The sequence below is a fragment of the Mobula hypostoma genome, chromosome 1 (assembly GCF_963921235.1).
Source record: "Mobula hypostoma chromosome 1, sMobHyp1.1, whole genome shotgun sequence".
NCBI classification, from domain to species: Eukaryota; Metazoa; Chordata; class Chondrichthyes; order Myliobatiformes; family Myliobatidae; genus Mobula; species Mobula hypostoma.
The window spans coordinates 217,487,538-217,508,644 of record NC_086097.1 but is presented as its reverse complement, the minus strand read 5'-3'; the positions used below and the strand labels follow the sequence as shown (position 1 = coordinate 217,508,644).

Sequence of the window (21,107 nt, the reverse complement as noted above, 5' to 3'; positions counted from 1 at the left end):
ATAAGGTGTTGTTCCTCCAACCTGAGTGTGGCTTCATCTTTACAGTAGAGGAGGCCGTGGATAGACATGTCAGAATGGGAATGGGATGTGGAATTAAAATGTGTGGCCACTGGGAGATCCTGCTTTCTCTGGCGGACAGAGCGTAGATGTTCAGCAAAGCGGTCTCCCAGTCTGCGTCGGGTCTCATCTTTTTTTCTTATTTTACTATCCCAGATAAAATCTCCATGTTACCATGAGATTCCTCTTAGTACACACAAGAGAATCTGCAGATGCTGGAAATCCAGAGTAACACACACAAAATGCTGGAGAAACTTGGCAGGTCAGGCAGTATCTATAGAGAATGAAAAAGAGCTGTCGTTTCAAGCTAAGACCTTTCATCAGGACTTTCAATTATTGAATGAATATAGGGTGTTCTGCTATGTTAAATGACTGTGTCCGTGCTTCACCATTTGCAAAATTGCACGTTTACAATCAGTTTGTAATTTCACTCCAATTCCAACCACTCCTTCACTTATCTCCACTGCAACGACAAATGGCTTTGATAACGCGTGAGCCCCCACCTCCCCCCACCGATCTTCAGGCAGAGTAGCTAGCAAGGCTACTGCTTCAACTGACATTCACAAATATTCAAACACTACTCAGCACCCAATTTTAAATAAAAATTAAAATAAATTTAAAAGTTACAACATTAAAACAAAAACATATTTTAAAATATTTCAACTAAAATAAATCAAATAATAATAGCAACTTATTTTATTCCTTTCTCCTATTCGTTACAATGGCCCCGTTGTCCCAATGCCACAGTAACCTGACATGTTCAGCAGGCACATTTCCCGCCTAAGAGCTGGGAAATCTGCAGAAGTTTGTGCTATCCCATTGGAGTCCCCAAGGAATTCACCAGAGTGTCCTGTGGCTGGGATTCTGCTGAGTGATATGCCGTGCTAATGACCGAGTGGGAACAGTCGAAGCATACATTTTGACAAAACTGTGTAGACTGCAGTAAAATTTAGCCCACAAACCTTGTTTATTTCAAATATAAATAACCACAATGCCATACTGAAATACAACAAACGGTACTTTAAACACACAAGTGTGTTTTGTCGTTGCAAATTTAAACATGAAACTCTTCAATCACCTTATATGGTTAAGAGAGTTAATTAAAAGATTATGAAATGAGATCAAAACACTTACCCTAGAAAAATAAAGCTTCCTTTATTAATGATGGTGGAACAAGAAAGATATTTAAACAGAGAAAAACATCACTTAAAATGGATACTTGAAAATTTAAATAGTAAAAGTCATGATCTAAAACAGCTTTAAACAGCAGAACAAGCTACAACAATTTCACTGACCAAGGAAATTGCCTTTCTGCTTAAACAGGATATTAGTGAGCTTACTTCCTTATTTTTTATGTTGCCAATGGGGTTGGGGATATGATAAAAATAAAACTGCAATGTACAATATCTCACACAAGGATTTTTTAAAAAAATAGAACTGTCAATTGTTTTCCTAATTTCCAAAAGTGATTCTGAATGACTGCTAAAGGGCAATTGTGGAGAGAGAGAGAGATCGGTAATGTAATAATTTTTATATTAATTAAATAATCTAAAGAATTGATTGTTGTAAAAAGAACATGAATAGCAACTTTTTACTAATACACTGTAAAATTTTCAATTCTTTCTTTCCTTCTTTTCACAGAACATCTCATAGTATATTGATAGATTAGAAATTAATTTATCATATTGCAACAGTGGTTGTGTATTTCAGTAATAATTGGATAATATTTTTAATATATTGTTTAAGCATTCTTTGTTGTTTACATAATTCATTACAGGTTATATGTAAGTGTACGTGAATGGCATATGTCATTACAACACCATGTCATATGTGTGCGTCATTATGCCACTATGCCATAAGTCACACCTCGCTAAAACTAAAAACAAAGTACATGAGTTATCCCCGGCTCCCTGTTTTTCTCTGTCAATTAGATTCATGTTTTGGGGTTTCAAAACATAATAGTGGTGACGAGTACGTTTTAAAATGAACCTGAGATGACTACTTATCTGTGGTAGCTCGGCAGATTTTTTCTTAAAAAGTACAGCAGGTTCTTCTTTCCTTCACAAGAGGAGAAAGACATTTTTAAAGAAAAAGCAGAAAATGGACAAAATTCATGGATTCATAACAGGTGATGATGATGATGATCATGATGATGATGATGATAATAATAATAATAATAAATAAAAAGTAGAAATGGCCAGCTGCATCAGAAAGATAAGATTCTTTCAATTGCACAACATGTAACTGGGTGATGTATACTGAGTGAATTGAGCGGTATTTTAAAGCAAATGGAATAGCCAATGGGAAAACTCAGAAGTTATGCTGAGTGGAAGATCATACATTTTGCTTAGAAGTTTGTCTGCTCCAACCAAATCAGCCAAAATGAGCTTTGCTGATACAGGAGACCTACATTAGTTCCCTGTTTTCGCTAACAGAAGGTGTTTTCACTGTTACGAAGAAAGGCAGCGCGCAGAAAAAGCAGCACGCGAGAAAAAAACAGCGCGTGATAAAAATCAGCGAGCGCCCTGAGCAGCCGCTCTCCCCCGGATTCGGAACGGCATTCTCGCCGGCATTGCTTAAACACGTGCCTGTGAGCAGCCGTTTGCAAGATGAGTTCTGAGGCATCGGAAAAGCCTAAAAGAGCTCATAAGGGTGTTACACTTAGCGTAAAACTAGACATAATTAAGCGACACACATCAAAGTTGCCGGTGAATGCAGCAGGCCAGGCAGCATCTCTAGGAAGAGGTACAGTTGACGATTCGGGCGGAGACCCTTTGTCAGAACTAACTGAAGGAAGAGCTAGTAAGAGATTTAAAAGTGGGAGGGGGAGATCCAAAATGATAGGAGAAGACAGGAGGGGGAGGGATGGAGCCAAGAGCTGGACAGTTGATTGGCAAAAGGGATATGAGAGGATCATGGGACAGGAGGCCCAGGGAGAAGGAAAAGGGGGAGGGGGGAAAAATCCAGAGGATGGGCCAGGGGTATAGTCAGAGGGGCAGAGGAAGAAAAAGGAGAAAGAGAGAAAGAATGTGTGTATATAAATAAATAATGGATGGGGTACGAGGGGGAGGTGGGGCATTAGCAGAAGTTTGAGAAGTCAATGTTCATGCCATCAGGTTGGAGGCTACCCAGACAGAATATAAGGTGTTGTTCCTTCAACCTGAGTGGGGCTTCATCTTTACAGTAGAGGAGGTCGTGGATAGACATATCAGAATGGGAATGGGATGTGGAATTAAAATGTGTGGCCACTGGGAGATCCTGCTTTCCCTGGCGGACAGAGCGTAGGTGTTCAGCAAAACGATCTCCCAGTCTGCGTCGGGTCTCGCCAATATATAGAAGCCCACATCTGGAGCACCGGACGCAGTATATCACCCCAGCCGACTCACAGGTGAAGTGTCGCCTCACCTGGAAGGACTGTCTGGGGCCCTGAATGATGGTAAGGGAGGTAGGGAGGAAGTGTAAGGGCATGTGTAGCACTTGTTCCGCCTACAAGGATAAGTGCCAGGAGGGAGATCAGTGGGGAGGGATGGGGCATACAAATGGACAAGGGAGTTGCGTAGGGAGCGATCCCTGCGGAAAGCAGAGAGTGGGGGTGGGGGGAAGGGAAAGATGTGTTTAGTGGTGGGATCCCATTGGAGGTGGCGGAAGTTACGGAGAATAATATGTTGGACCCGGAGGCTGGTGGGGTGGTAGGTGAGGACCAGGGGAACCCTATTCCTAGTGGGGTGGCGGGAGGATGGAGTGAGAGCAGATGTGCGTGAAATGGGGGAGATGCGTTTGAGAGCAGAGTTGATGGTGGAGGAAGGGAAGCCCCTTTCTTTAAAAAAAGAGGACATCTCCCTCGTCCTGGAATGAAAAGCCTCATCCTGAGAGCAGATGCGGCGGAGACGGAGGAATTGCAAGAAGGGGATGGCATTTTTGCAAGAGACAGTGTGAGAAGAGGAATAGTCCAGATAGCTGTGAGAGTCAGTAGGCTTATAGTAGACAACAGTAGATAAGCTGTCTCCAGAGATAGAGACAGAAAGATCTAAATAGGGGAGGGAGGTGTCGGAAATGGACCAGGTAAACTTGAGGGCAGGGTGAAAGTTGGAGGCAAAGTTAATGACGTCAATGAGCTCAGCATGCGTGCAGGAAGCAGCGCCAATGCAGTCATCGATGTAGCGAAGGAAAAGTGGGGGGACAGATACCAGAATAGGTTTGGAACATAGATTGTTCCACAAAGTCAAAAAAAAGGCAGGCATAGCTAGGACCCATACGGACGCCCACAGCTACACTTTTAGTTTGGAGGAAGTGGGAGGAGCCAAAGGAGAAATTATTAAGAGTAAGGACTAATTCCGCGAGACGGAGCAGAGTGGTGGTAACAATCAAAACCGAATACAGTAGCAAACGGACCGAAGGTGAAGTCGTCCAGGAACTGAACGTGAGGCAACTACGTGAGATTTTCGCTGCAATGATAAAGTACGACTTTAATTTTGAAAGGGTACGTCGGTTTTGGGCATACAGTATTTGCAAGATGGTTTGAGTGCTTACAAAGAACTGGATGATAGAAAAATGCGCGAGGCTAAGCAGTCAAGCAAGCCTTCCACATCAGCCACAGCAGACGACGAACCTCGACCTTCGACATCGAGGCGGACAGTAGGAGAAGATGAGCTGCCTGCCTCAATGGAACCAGACGACGATGAGATGACATTCCAGTGTCCCACACCCCAACTCCCAGGCCCCAGACAGATACCGATTCGCAGAGAATGCAGCAGTAGCCGGGAGGCACACAACAGATCTTCAAGAAAAAAGCCGAAATAAACATGCTAATTAATTAGGTGCCGCCCAGCACGTAAATGTCGGCCCAGATCAGAGGCAATACAGCCTCTGCTTTTACTATATGTTGCTGTTATTTTAGGTTTTATGTGTTATTTGGCATGATTTGGTAGGTTATTTCTGGGTCTGCGAATGCTCACAAATTTTTCCCATATAAATAAATGGTAATTGCTTCTTCGCTTTACGACAATCTGGCTTACGAACCATTTCACAGGAACGCTCTACCTTCGGATGGCGGGGGAAACCTGTATTGTGAAATTAATGCAGGAACATTTTGAGCTGAAATTATTGTTGATTGAAGAATGCTTTAGGTTTCATAATGGAATCAAAATGAAGGAGAATCCATTTCAGTTTTCATGGTTGAATTAAAGAGATTGCTTGATCATTGTCAACTCAATAATGGGCTTAATGCTGCACAACTCACATTTAAAAGAGCAGTTGAAATTGCTGTATCAATGGAAACTGCAGTCAGAGATACAATGGAATCGCAATCAGGAATGAAAGCGAGTGTGAACAAAATTGTAACTTCTGAACAAAAAACTGCCTGGTCAAACAAATTGTGTTACTGCTGAGTAACAATTAGCAGAATCAAATCACACATGGAAAAATGAGTAGAATAAATGTAGAAAATATTTGAAACTCTTGTACTGTGAGCCACTTCTTACTAAGTGCTAAATGTCACCAAATTTTATTAATAAACATCAACAAAGGAAAAATAAGCAAATAATGTTATAGAAGTTAATACTCAGGTTTAAGAGTGAGTGAGTTTTGGCTAGTTCATCACAAGCAAAAGAAAACATGTAAATTAAACAGAATACGAAAAGATACCCATAAAGCTCCAAATAGCTCCACAATTTTTGAAGAATAAACTGAAAGCAATGAGGGATTTAATTAAGGGAAAAGGAACATACGTTTGTATACGGTACCTTGATGGATTAAAGTGTTTCAAGGGTTGTGTTTTGAAGAGCAGATACTGTAATGGAGAAAAGGGTAAAATAAAGCTGATTTATACAAGCAGACCCTAAATCTGGAACATTCTGAGTGACAGCAGCTGACACATCTGTCAGTCTTCTCCATTAGCAGTCCCCATGAAGAGTTTGCATTTTAACACTGAAAAATCTACCTCAGCACCCTGCGCCTGGGCTCTTACAGATTTTCAAAACGACCAATATTGAATGTCGTAATTGTCAGGTGGTGTTCACAGGAGCACTCCCAGATTTAACACATCTATCTCCATAACTTGCTTCAAACTTTTGTATGTGTTCCAACTGCCTCTCTTGCTGTTTCCCCTCAAACTTATGCTCATCTAACTTAATTACGTTGTGTTTTTATTACTTCAGCAGGACCTAACTTGTTAGGGAATGAGACATAGTGTGACTGCTTAACAGAAAGTTTGGTTTCGTTGTTAAATGAGCGCTCCTGCAATACCCATCTGTACATGCTTCTTTAGCAATTATTATTGATCTCTCCAGCACATTGTTAATTGCCGGACAATTTGTATTTAACAGCATTTTCATTAAACATTCATATAAAAAGGATATCTATCTAGGACTTGATCTTCCTGTGATCTGTGACATGAGAAAATAATCTAATGCAAATCTCTTACTAGCTCTTCTTTCAGTTAGTCCTGACGAAGGGTCTCGGCCCGAAATGTCGACTGTACCTCTTCCTAGAGATGTTGCCTGGCCTGCTGCGTTCACCAGCAACTTTTATGTGTGTTGCTTGAATTTCCAGCATCTGCAGAATTCCTCGTGTAATGCTTTGATCAGTCATTCTTTGTCAGAAATGACCAAACATGCTTCATGCCAATTTATTTTGAATAACTCTGTGACTAATGAGAAATTACTAATGCCTTTTCACAATAATTAATCTTCACCCTAAGAAAGGCCTGTCATTGCTTTCATGATTCAGCAAGTAAAAGAACAGCAGTTCAAGCTTTAATCCAATCCAAACCAATATTTAAAACATTAATTTCACAATACCAGAAATCTCAGTATGGATGTCTTCTTTTTCTCAAAACCCTTGATGTAACAACTCTATATTTAACATTAGTTGTTGGGTCACCAACATGTTTTGATTTTAATAACAGCTTTCCGTCAAGATCCTAATTTTTATCTGATTTAGTCCATCCTTTCAAACATTATCACATATTCACTCTGGAATCATATATAGTGCTGGAAAGAATAAGTAGTTTCAAGTTCCTGAGCATCAACACCCCAGAGGATCAATTCTCACTACATTAATGCAAACACAACGAAGGCACAGAGTGGCTATGCTTCATTAGAAGTTTGAAGAGATTCAGTATGTTACCAAACTCTCTTGCAAATTTCTACAGATGTTCCATTGAGGGAACTCTGATTGGTTGCATCACCATCTGGGACCAGGTTAGGTCGTCAGAGATCCTGACACCCAGGAACTTGAAACTGCTCAGTCTCTCCACTTCTGATCCCTCTATGAGGATTGGTATGTGTTCTTTCGTCTTACCCTTCCTGAAATCCACAATCAGTTCTTTCATCTTACTGATGTTGAGTCCCAGGTTGTTGCTGCGGCACCACTCCACTAGTTGGCACATTTCAATCCTGTATGCGCTCTCATCACCACCTGAGATTCTGCCAACAATAGTTGTATCATCAGCAAATTTATAGATGGTATTTGAGCTGTGGCTAGCCACACAGTCATGTGTAAATAGAGAGTAGAGCAGTGGGCTAAGCACACACCCCTGAGGTGCGCCAGTGTTGATCGCCAGCGAGGAAGATATGTTATCACCAATCCGTACAGATTGTGGTCTTCCGGTTAGGAAGTCGAGGATCCAACTGCAGAGGGAGGTACAGAAGCTCAGGTTCTGCAACTTCTCAATCAGGATTATGGGGATGATGGTATTAAATGCTGAACTATAGTCGATGAACTGCATCCTGACATAGGTGTTTGTCTTGTCCGGGTGGTCTAAAGCCATGTGAAGAGCCATTGAGATTGAGTCTGTTGTTGACCTATTGTGGCGATAGGCAAACTGCAATGGGTCCAGGTCCTTGCAGGAGTTCAGTCTAGTCATGACCAACCTCTCAAAGCATTTCATCACTGTAGATGTGAGTGCTACTGGGTAATAGTCATTAAGGCAGCCCACAGCATTCTTCTTAGGCACTGGTATAATTGAAGCAAGTGGGAACTTCCACCCATAGCAGTGAGAGGTTGAAAATGTTCTTGAATACCCCTGCTAGTTGGTTGGCACACGTTTTCAGAGACTTATCAGGTACTCTAACTGGACCATCCGCCTTGCGAGTGTTCACTCTCTTTAAAGACAGCCTAACATTGGCCTCTGAGATGGAGATCACAGGGTCATCAGGTGCAGCAGGGATCGTCACAGCTGTAGTTATGTTCTCCCTTTCAAAGCTAGCATAGAAGGCATTGAGTTCATCTGGTAGTGAAGCATCGCTGCCATTCATGCTACTGGGTTTTGCTTTGTAGGAAGTAATGTCTCGCAGACCCTGCCAGAGTTGCCGTTCATCCGATGTTGCCTCCAACTTCGTTCAAAATTGTCTATTTGCTCTTGAAATAGCCCTCCACAAATCATACCTGGTTTTCTGGTACAGGCCTGAATGCCACAGATCTAGCCTTCAGCAGACAACATACTCGTAATGAACATGATGTGTGTTAACATGCTCATAATCCATTTTGCAAACTTTTAATTTTATGCACAAATAAATGTGTCTTATATCACTCATTAAAAATATAACTGACTTCTTTCTGCTAGCTAAATGCAGCAGGAAAAATATCAAATGATGTGATCTTCTGCTATCTAAAGTTAATGGAATTGATAGCTTTGTGGCAAAGTTTGCAGATGATACGAAGATAGATAAAGGGGTAAGTAGTACTGAGGAAGCAATGCAATTGCAGCAGGACATAGACAAATTGGAAGAATGGGCAAAAAAGTGACAGATGGAATACAGTGTTGGGAAATGTATGATAATGCATTTTGGTAAAAGGAACAATAATGTGGACTACTAAATGGGGAGGAGGTTCAAACATCAGAGGCGCAAAGGGACTTAGGAGTCCTCATGCAAGACTCCTGAAAGGTTAATTTACAGGTTGAGTCTGTGGTAAGAAGGCAAATGCAATGTTGGTATTTATTTCAAGGGGAATAGAATATAAAAGTAAGGAGATAATGCTGGGCATTTATAAGACACTGGTCAGGCCGCATTTAGAGCACAGTCAACAGTTTTGGGCCCCATATCTCAGAAAGGATGTGTTGTCATTGGAGACAGTCCAGAGAAGGTTCATTGATTCTGGGAGTGTTAAGATATGAGGAGCGTTTGGCAGCATTGGGCCTGTACTCACTGGAATTTAGAAGATGTGGGTGATTTTATTGAAACCTACCAAATGTTGAAAGAAATAGATAGGGTGGATGTGGAGAGGACGTTTCCTCTGATATCAGAGGGTACCCAGAACTAGAGGCCACAGTCTCAAAATTGGGGGGGAGGGGGCACCCTCCAGAGTAGAAGTAAGGGCAAATTGTTTTAGCCAGAGGGTGGTAAATCTGTGGAATGCTCTGCCACAGACTGCAGTGGAGGGCAAGTCCGTGCCTATATTTAAGACGGAAGTTGATTGTTTCCTGATCAGTCAGGGCATCAAAGGATATGGTGAGAAGGCAGGTGTGTGGGGTTGAGTGGGATCTGGGATCAGTCATGGTGGAGCAGACTCGATGGGCTAAATGGCCTAATTCTACTCCTATGTCTTATGGTTTTCAAACGGTATGTGCAGCAGTAAAAAGATGATTCATCACCAACTTTAAATACTTATGCTGTTAGTAAAGGGAATGGAAACTTTATTTGCTGTTCAAGGTAAATGAATATGGGCAATCCACCACAAATCCAGCAATGTTAGAAATAACCACAGAATGGAAAGGGAAGTCAGTCTGGCACTGCAGAACTCTCTACCTTTCATTTGAGCCCGTCTCTTTAAATCATTGACACTGCAAAGTTTCTTGAGTAGCACCATGAGATAAATTTCATACAAGAGAAAATCTGCAGATGCTGGAAATCCAAGCAACACACACAAAATACTGGAGGAACTCAGCAGGCCTGGCATCATCTATGGAAAAGAGTAAACAGTCTACATTTCGGGCCGAGACCCTTCATCAGGACCATAAATAGAATTCAACCACAGCAAGTAATATTCTGGATTCCCAAAACAACTTCATACTTTTCCTAAACACTCAAGGTTATTAAAATTTGAATCAGAGATTGGTAAAATTTGAATCAGAGATTGGTAAATGGCATAAATAATGCAACCAAACCCTTTGCACTGAGTTTCACTTGTACAGGCAGTCAATGGGTTTAAAACAAAAAAAAGGCTCCAGTTTACAGACATTCAGAAGCCCATATGGCTGTCAAAAAGAATGCAAAAATCACTCAAGATGGTAACTATGCCTCATAGTATTATAATAAATGGTATCAAAAGCAGACAGTTAAGAAAAAAGAAGTACTAAAACTGGAACTGGAGAAGTGGGGGGGGACTAGTTCTGCCATTCATAGTAAGTACTGACATCAGACTTCTGAATGTAATAATACAGGAGCTTGTTTGTCGGGATCTCCATTTGTCAGACGTTTGCAACCAAGAGAAAGCCTACAATTCCATCAACAAATTAACAGGGACATGTCATAACTCACTCACAGGAAGCAAAATCCAGCAGCAACCTAGAGTGAAGACAGCTGGAGGGCCAGGTAGTGTTGAGGAAGCGGGGAGATTGCAGAAGGACTTAGACTGATTAGAAGAATGAGCAAAGAAGTGGGAGATGGAAATAGTTTAGGGAAATGTATGGTCATGCACGTTAGTAAAAGGAGTAACTTAGAAAATATTATTTTCTAAGTGGGGAAAAAATATAGAAACCAGAGATGCAAAGGAACTTGGGAGTCCTCGTGCAGGATTCCATAAAGGTGAACTTGCAGACTGAGTTGGTGGTAAGGAAGGAAAATGCAACGTTAGCAGACACTTCCAGAGGACTGGAATGTAAGATATAGGAGCAGAATTAGGCTATTTGGCCCATCGTATCTGCTCTGCCATTTCATCATGACTGATCCATTTTCCTCTCAGCCACAATCTCCTGCCTTCTGCCCGTATCACTTCATGCCCTGTTCAATCAAGAATCCATCAACCTCTACCGTAAATATTTATATAAAGACTTGGTCTCCACAGCTGCCTGTGGCAATAAATTCCACAGATCCAGCACTTTCTGGCCAAAGATATTCCTCATCTCTATTCTAAACAGTCACCCCTCTATTTTGAGGCTGTGTCCTCTGGTCTTAAACAATCCGACCATAGGAAACATCCTCTCCACATCCACTCTATCAAGGCCTTTCACCATTTGATTGGTTTCAATGAGGTCACCCCTCATTCTTCTGAAGTCTAGTGGATACAGGCTCAGAGTCATCAAATGTTCTTTATATGACAAGCAGTTTAATTCTTTTCATGAGCCTCCTTTGACCCTCTCCAGTTTCAGTACATTATTTTTAAGCTAAGGGGCCCATATAAAAGCAAGGATGTAATGCTGAGACTTTATAAAGAATTGGTCAGAATGCACTTGGGGTATTGTGAGCAGTTTTGGAATCCTTATTTAAGAAAGGATATACTGGCACTGGAGAAGGTTTGTGAGAATGATTCCAGGAATAAAGAGTTAACAAATGAGGAGCATTTGATAACTCCAGGCCTGTACTCACTGAGGGGCATCTCGTTAAAGCCTACCAAACACTGAAAGGCCTAGATCGAGTGGATGCGGAGATAATGTTTCCTATGGTGGGGGAGTCTAGGACCAGAAGGCACAGCCTCAGAATAGAAGGATGTCCTTTTAGAATAGAGATAAGAAGGAATTTCTTTAGCCAGAGAATGGTGAATCTGTGATATTCATTGCTACGAGTGGCTGTGTACGTCAAGTGATTGGGTATACCTAAAGCAGAGGTTGATAGGTTCATAGTAAGGGTGCCAAAGATTATGGGAAGAAGGCAATTTAATGGGGCTGAGAGGGATAAAAATCAGCCATGACGAAATGGCGGGGCAGACTTGATAGGCCGAATGGCCTAATTCTGCTCCTATGTTTTAAGTCTAAATACAGTGACATCTAGAGCACAGCGCTACTCAAAATAATTCTGTTACTTTGAACTGCAAAATGAGAAAACCGTTTAGAATTTTATTACAAGCCAATCTGCTGCATTATGGGACAACTGAAAAATAAATTCATAAAAATATGAATGATTTGTTAGTTTTGTGAGCTCAAACTAATGCTTGATTTGTATTGAATAAATGCATTATGAAGCTGCGTGGATATCCTTTGGAAGTAGTCTATTGTCAAAATGTTTGCATCAAAATGTACTGCAAGTCTAAATGCAAACCCTTCTAGGTAATTTGAGGAATATAATTTAGCAATACGCATTTTTGAGATTCTTGAAATTGTCCAAATTTAGCTGGGAAGAAACACTGCTTAGGTTGTCAATGAACGCAGCAGGCCAAGCAGCATCTATAGGAAGAGGCGCAGTCGACGTTTCAGGCGGGGTCTCGGCCTGAAACGTCGACTGCGCCTCTTCCTATAGATGCTGCTTGGCCTGCTGCGTTCACCAGCAACTTTGATGTGTGTTGCTTGAATTTCCAGCATCTGCAGAATTCCTGTTGTTTAGGTTGTCAAGTGCCTTCTTGAACGCAATCACTTCTACTCCCTCATAGATTTTGATTTGGTCAAACAATTCCTTGTCTTAATAAACCCATCTGATTGCTCCTAACTAATCAACACCTCTCAGAACAGCAACTCTCAATTTTTCCATCAATTTGCAAAAATCATTAATATGACAGATTATCATTTCTCTTTTTAAAAATACACTTTAGTACCATAGTAGCAGTCCTTTCCTAGACCATCTGCAGCACGGAACAAGGGAAAATGATAAAGCTATGCATTTGGCACTTGGCTCCTTTAAGAACTTTTTAAACCAGTATTGGTGATGATTTCAAAGATCCAAGACCCTTTTCTGCCTACTCCTTTCACTTTTACATTTGTCATATCTGTACCACTGTCTAAAGCACTTTAAGGATACCCAACAAGTTCAAATAACAACATTGCTTTATATGAGAAAGTCCTTCAGAGGAAAGGGCATCAATTCCCTCCAAACAAGCACACTTCCTACAGAGAGACAGACCTCCTTGAAAAATTGATGTATGCAAGATTTTAATACCTCAACATTACTACCAGCTTCACTTCTCCAATAAATGTAGATTAAAAACTTTACACATCTTCTTCCTCCATCCCCTAGCTACCATGTAGTCATAGTTCTATGCACGTAATTAAACACTGAACCCATTATCCAGAAGGCAAAAACATTCAAGAGTCAAACATTAGAGGAGAACTTTAATGATTCTGGACAAATAATAAGCAGTAAATAGTAAAAAAGTTGTACTTTGAACTTCCACGTTATCAATTTTTTCTGCAGCATTCTTAGCTATTTTAAAAGATAACTGGAACATCATTGTCAGAAATGAACGCACACTTCAAAAGTCTCTTGACCCAAGTAGGATAAAATATACTCAAAATTAAATCAATTTCTAATTATCTTAACATACTCTTACCAGTCTGTATGTACAGACTCAGAAAAAAAATCCCTCCATTTAAAAAAACAATGATTATGTAATCAGAGAATTAGTAAATCATGACATTGTAATTTAATTTTAATTGTAGGAATGCATACTTCCGGAAGAGTCACATGCTAAAGAGGTTTTTTTAAAAAAAACTAATTACCACTACTTCTATCAAGTAGTATTTAAATAGTAATTTACTATTAATAAATATCTACCAAGGAAACCCAATTTAGAATAATGGAAATTTCAAACAATTCCAATTCCACTTGAAAAATCACATGATTCTCAGCAAAAAAGCACAAATCAAATCTTAACCCCTTTATATCCTAAAGGATCAAACCAGTAAAATTCTGCAGATCAAAAAGTTTTCAGATTAACCAGCAACATAGCCCAGAATTTTCCATTGAAATGATGCAAAAGAATCAGCACTTTGCTACCCCAGATTCAACTCTTCTTTTGACATTTACAGACATTATTAAATGCAAAGTGTTCAAAAACCTGCTGATAGTCCTATCTTATTTCTTCATGAGGTACCCTGTTACAATTTTTGTAGATACAATCCTTGTAGAAACATGACTTGACATTTAAATTTAACTTTTTACACATCCTGACTTTTAGAATTGTTAAAAATATTATGTCTTGCTTTTTCAAGCTTAATAGCATAACAGATTACAATCACTTCTGAACAACTTTGCTGGCCTCAAGAAGCTAATTTTGCAAATGTGGAGAAACATCCTGAGTATTTAAAACACTTAACATATGTAAAATTTCATTCTTCATACAAATTTCTGTGCTGTAGCAGTTAGTACATCAGTTTACAGTACCAGCAACTGGGGTTCAATTCCCACTGCAGTCTGTATGGAATTGGTATGTTTTCCCATGATCATGTGGGTTTCCTTGGAGTACTCTGGTTCCCTCCCACATTCCAAAGACGTACAGGTTAGCAGATTACTGATCACATGAGCATAATCAAGCAGTGTGGGATCGTTAGGCTGGTACAGCCCATTACCGTGCTATTTCTCTAAATAAATAAAATTTGCACATTATTTCTGAAAAGTTTGACTTTTTACATGAACTATGCTTAATTCTGTGAATTTTAAGTTCTGCTTTTAACTTCCTGATTTTCAGACTGAAAATTCCTCAGAATGATTAGCAAATTTGCCTGGTTGCTGCCTACACTCCAGCCAGACATGACAAACTGCAGTAAATTTAAAGGCGTCTCAAAATAGAGGAAATTCAGGGCTTATTAAACCATGGTGGACTTGTTTCTTCAAAGTCAATGGTATTCAGAACATTTGAATACCACTGAAATGTATTTTTGTTTTAAATGCTAAGGCATTTTCTAGTTATTATGTATTTGATACATTTGGGGAAAATAATCATACAAAAGCCCTTAATTATTTGCTCCCACACCTAACAAACCCCAAAGACTGTTAAGATAAAACCAGTTAATTCTGTTTCATTACTCACTTAATTGAACCCAGTATGCAGGCATCAGATTCAGTTTCCACTGCAAGCCAATTTTAATGTCCTTTATGATTTTCTACTTAACTAAATCCTGTAAGAAAAACTCTGTTCTTGCTGAAATAATATCAAATTGAGTAAAATAATATCAAACTGAGATATGTATTCCAAAGGTACCCTCATCAACAATTTTACAGTCATGGGACAAAAGGCATTCATTGTGCAAGGTTATTGTCATTACTACTGGGCACTATGTCTGTTTCTTCCTCCTGAAGTCAATAATCAGCTCCTTGGTCTTGCTGACATTGAGGGAGAGGTTGTTGCTGTGGCACCACACAGCCAGATTGGGTGTTACTGGGTGGTGTGGGCTCGCTGGGCCAGAATGGCCTATAACCGTACTTGTATCTCAGCATAAATAAATAAATGTACTCAATGGTGGTGAGGGCTTTGTCTGTAACAGACTGCGCTACATCTACCACTTCCTGTAGTCTTTTCCGTTCTTGGTCATTGGTGATTCCATACTAGGATGTTCTCCACTCTGCATCTATAGATGTTTTCCAAAGTTTTGGCAACATGTGAATCTATGGAAACTTCTAAGAAAGTAGGGGTGATGTCATGCCTTCTTTTGTGATGATACTTGCATGCTTGTCCCAGACAGATCCTCTGATATGTTAAAGCTTCTTATCCTCTCCACCTTCATTCCCCTCATGAGAACTGGCTCACAGACCTCGGGCTTCTTCCTCCTGTAATTAAGTATCAGCTCTTTGGTTTTGCTGACATTGAGTGAGAGGTTGTTGCTGTGCCACCATTCAACCAGATTTTCAATCTCCTTCCTATATGCTGATTCATCACCACCTTTGATTCAGCCAATAACAATGCTGCATTAAATACTGCATTGGAGCTGCACTTGGTATACAGTGAATAGAGGAGGAGACTCACACAACTCTGTAGTGTAACTGTGCTGATGGTGAGTGGGAGGAGATGTTGTTACCAATCCACACTAACTGGGGTCTGCCAGTGAGAAAATCGAGGATCCAGTTGCACAGGGAGGTATCAAGGTCCAGGTCTTGGAGCATAGTGATAAGTTTCAAGGTAATGTTGAGCTGTAGTCAATGAGAAGCATCCAGATGTATGCATCTTCATTTTCCTGGTGTTTCAGGGAAGAGTGAAGAGCAAATGAAATGCCATTTCCTGTTGACCTTTTGCAACATTAGGCAAACTGGAGCAGATCCCGATCACTCCTCAGACAGGAGGTGGCATGCTTCATTACCGAACTCTTGAAGCACTTCATAGTGGATGTAAGTGCTTCTGGACAATAGTCATTGAGGCAGGTTACCATGTTCTTCCAGGGAACCAGTATAATTGAAACCTGCTTGAAGCAGGTGGGTACCTCAGAACGGTGAAGCAAGAGGTTGAAGAGTGTAAATTGGCTGCTGTTATGTCAACATGGCATTCAATGGCTATTTACCATGTTTTTCATTGACTGAAATGTTTACTTCAGTTTCTCTTTTTATCGACAAACAGTGTTAAGACACTATGAATCCAATACACTGAAAAGAACAGAATTATTTTCAATATTGAAGTGTTATACTTATGTGAAAACAACAGTTAAAACAAAGAGTATGATTTTGTCAATTTTAATCATTCTCACTTACCTCCATGTACAAATACTATTGATAGGTCACCAATGCATTTGTCGACATAGAACCATAGAAACTACAGCACAGAAAAAGGCCCTTTGGCCCTTCTTGGCTGTGCCGAACCATTTTCTGCCTAGTCCCACTGACCTGCACACGGACCATATCCCTCCATACACCTCCCATCCATGTATCTGTCCAATTTATTCTTAAATGTTAAAAAAGAACCTGCATTTACCACCTCATCTGGCAGCTCATTCCATACTCCCACCACTCTCTGTGTGAAGAAGCCTCCCCCCCATGTTCCTTTTCCCCCCTCTCCCTTAACCCATGTCCTCTGGTTTTTTTCTCCCCTTGCCTCAGTGGAAAAAGCCTGCTTGCATTCACTCTATCTATACCCATCATAATTTTATATACCTCTATCAAATCTCCCCTCATTCTTCTACACTCCAGGGAATAAAGTCCTAACCTATTCAACCTTTCTCTGTAACTGAGTTTCTCAAGTCCCGGCAACATCCTTGTAAACCTTCTCTGCACTCTTTCAACCTTATTTATATCCTTCCTGTAATTTGGTGACCAAAACTGAACACAATACTCCAGATTCGGCCTCACCAATGCCTTATACAACCTCATCATAACATTCCAGCTCTTATACTCAATACTTCGATTAATAAAGGCCAATGTACCAAAAGCTCTCTTTACGACCCTATCTACCTGTGACGACACTTTTAGGGAATTTTGTATCTGTATTCCCAGATCCCTCTGTTCCACTGCACTCCTCAGTGCCTTACCATTAACCCCGTATGTTCTACGTTGGTTTCTCCTTCCAACGTGCAATACCTCACACTTGTCAGTATTAAACTCCATCTGCCATTTTTCAGCCCATTTTTCCAGCTGGTCCAAGTCCCTCTGCAGGCTCTGAAAATCTTCCTCACTGTCTACTACACCTCCAATCTTTGTATCATCAGCAAACTTGCTGATCCAATTTAGCACATTATCATCCAGATCATTGATATAGATGACAAATAACAATGGACCCAGCACTGATCCCTGTGGCACACCACTAGTCACAGGCCTCCACTCAGAGAAGTAATTCTCTACCACCACTCTCTGGCTTCTTCCATCGAGCCAATGTCTAATCCAATTTACCACCTCTCCATGTATACCTAGCAACTGAATTTTCCTAACTAACCTCCCATGCGGGACCTTGTCAAAGGCCTTACTGAAGTCCATGTAGACAATATCCACTGCCTTCCCTCCATCCACTTTCCTGGTAACCTCCTCGAAAAACTCCAATAGATTGGTCAAACATGACCTACCACGCACAAAGCCATGTTGACTCTCCCTAATAAGCCCCTGTCTATCCAAGTGCTTGTAGATTCTGTCTCTTAGTACTCCCTCCAATGATTTACCTACTACTGACGTTAAACTCACCGGCCTATAATTTCCCAGATTAATTTTCGATCCTTTTTTAAACAATGGAACAACATGAGCCACTCTCCAATCCTCCGGCACTTCACCCGTAGACAGCGACATTTTAAATATTTCTGCCAGGGCCCCGGCAATTTCAACACTAGTCTCCTTCAAGGTCCGAGGGAACACTCTGTCAGGTCCCGGGGATTTATCCACTTTAATTTTCCTCAAGACAGCAAGCACCTCCTCCTTTTCAATCTGTACAGTTTCCATGGTCTCACTACTTGATTCCCTCAATTCCATAGATTTCATGCCAGCTTCCTTAGTAAATACAGACGCAAAAAATCTATTTAAGATCTCCCCCATTTCCTTTGGTTCCGCACAAAGCCGACCACTCTGATCTTCAAGAGGACCAATTTTATCCCTTACAATCCTTTTGCTCTTAATATACTTGTAAAAGCTCTTTGGATTATCCTTCACTTTGACTGCCAAGGCAACCTCATGTCTTCTTTTAGCCCTCCTGATTTCTTCCTTAAGTATTTTCTTGCACTTCTTATACTCCTCAAGCACCTGATTTACCCCCTGTTTCCTATACATTTCATACAACTCCCTCTTCTTCTCTATCAGAGTTGCAATATCCCTTGAGAACCAAGGTTCCTTATTCCTATTCAATTTGCCTTTAAGCCTGACAGGAACATACAAATTCTGCACTCTCAAAATTTCCCCTTTGAAGGCTTCCCACCTACCAATCATATCTTTGCCAGAGAACAACCTGTCCCAATCCATGCTTTTTAGATCCTTTCTCATTTCTTCAAATTTGGCCTTCTTCCAGTTCAGAACCTGAACCCTAGGACCAGATCTATCCTTGTCCATGATCAAACTGAAACTAATGGTGTTATGATCACTGGAACCAAAGTGCTCCCCTACACAGACTTCTGTCACTTGCCCTAATTCGTTTCCTAATAGGAGATCCAATATTGCATCCCCTCTAGTTGGTCCCTCTATATACTGATTTAGAAAACTTTCCTGAACACATTTTACAAACTGTAAACCATCTAGACCCCTAACAGTATGGGAGTCCCAATCAATGTATGGAAAATTAAAATCCCCTACCACCACAACTTTATGTTTCCTGCAGTTGCCTGCTATCTCTCTGCAGATTTGCTCTTCCAAGTCTCGTTGACTATTGGGTGGTCTGTAATACAATCCCACTAATGTGGCCATACCTTTCCTGTTTCTCAGCTCCACCCAAAATTAAAATGTTACATCTGCACGCACGATATATGAACTGCTTCTATCTTTAAGTCACTTGTTTACATTTGTAATGAAAAATGGCCAGTTCTACCAATGAAATTGCCAATGCACACCATTGATGACGGGTGTTCTGATATTATACATGTGCACAAACTAATCAGATTAGAAAACAGAACAGACATGACATAATTGCATTTCTACACCCATTTCTAATATACTTAATTTCTTATCCATTTTAACTGAAGACCGATTAAGTTATGTTTGACTCCTCATTGACCTGTGATACCCACCAAATTATCAGTTATTTTTCCTAATCTTTACAATGTTCTCTGACATAATTATTACACAGCACGCCACAGTCCAATAAAGAATTTCTTCCAGCTTCCCTCCTTAATCTCTTAGCTACATTTCTAAACTAAAGACGTAATGGAATAACCAGAGAAGCAGAACATAAAAATGTGTTCTAATTCATAAGGCCTTAAAATGTAATAAAATGGTTGCAAGAGATCAGGGCTCTTTTCAGCTAAAAAAAATAAGTTAAGTGTGTCATGACAAACTTGAGACTGTTTAGATTAATTTTATTTTGGCAATTAATTCGTTTTAAAGAAATGCATCTTGGTGAGGAGTTCGGCCTGACACCTTCAATAATAATCACAAAAAGCACATTAAAATTCTAAACATTAAAAGCTGTTCTACATAATTCTAAAAACATGAATTCTGGGAATGCAATATCTGTTAGCCAGCTTCTGGCATTTATTCAGTCTAATTCACTTCTCATAAATCTGTAGCAGCCTCAGAAATGGCCATCTCACATTTGTAAATAAGAACACAAAAAAAGCAAAAGTAGGTCACTTGGCTCCTCAAGTTGCCCCATCATTCCAGAAGATAATGGTTGATCTATGCTGATTGATTCTGCCATTTAACAGGCTTTTTAAAATATTAAAATATTAAAATTTAAATATTCATTTTTGAATCTTTACAAGTTCAGTTGACAATAAGCCTCGAATTTGTAGGCTAACATTACTGCCAACCCCAAAAACATGCTCAGAAATAGGCCTTTCTGTGCTGCTCCTATAAGTTTTCATTATTAAGTAAATTAATTCAGTTTCCTTAAGATATGAAATTGCTTTCTAAGTAGCTCTATCCTGCATTTTATTCACATTTTTAAACTCATCTGCTTGAGAGCCTTCAAGGTCCTAATTTTAAAATCAGAATTGTGCTTCAGATTTTTTTTCCTTCCATCCGTGGATCAAACTCTCACTTTCTCTTTAGAAAGCACCTTGAAAACTTTGCACTACATTTGGGAAGCCATTGTCTTTCCTATTACATAGCAAGAGAAATTTCTACAACGTACGTTTTCTTCTCACTGCTGCCATCAGGTAGAAGGTACAGGAGCCTCAAGACTCGCACCATCAGTTCAAGAACAGTTACTAGCCCTCAACCTACAGGCTCTTGAATGAATTTGGATAACTACACTCAACTTTACTTGTTACATTCTTGAAACGTTCCCACAATGAATTCTCACTTTCAATAACTCATTATCTCATGTTTTCATTATTTATTGCTATTTATTTATATTTTTGCTTTTGCAGTTTGTTGTCTTCTGCACTGTAGTTGATCTTCCATTATCCTGTAGATTTACTGAGTATGCCCACAAGAGAATGAAGCTCAAGGTTGTATATGGCATCATAGATATACTTCAATAATAAAATTTATTTTGATATTTTGTTTTGTCTTACAACTAGCTTTCAAATCTCAGCTTGGCAACACACCCAAGTCAAAAGTTTGTCAGTTCAAAACCTGGTTTAAGGACTGGACCACAAATGTTTAGGTTCATGCTGCTGATAGTACTGAAGG

At 40.1% G+C, this 21,107-nt stretch overlaps 1 protein-coding gene across 9 annotated transcripts in view; it reads right to left on the bottom strand.

Annotated features, from left to right (window-relative positions):
* sgk3 (serum/glucocorticoid regulated kinase family member 3) overlaps window positions 1-21,107 on the bottom strand; it is a 118,196-nt gene that overhangs the window by 63,903 nt on the left and 33,186 nt on the right. The window contains exon 1 of one of the 9 annotated variants that reach the window (XM_063064562.1): window positions 1,192-1,370. The exons of the other annotated variants lie outside the window; for them this stretch is intronic. The gene's annotated coding sequence lies outside the window, so the exon portion shown is untranslated. Of the gene's footprint in view, window positions 1-1,191; window positions 1,371-21,107 lie in introns of those variants that run through there. 9 annotated transcript variants of the gene reach the window in all.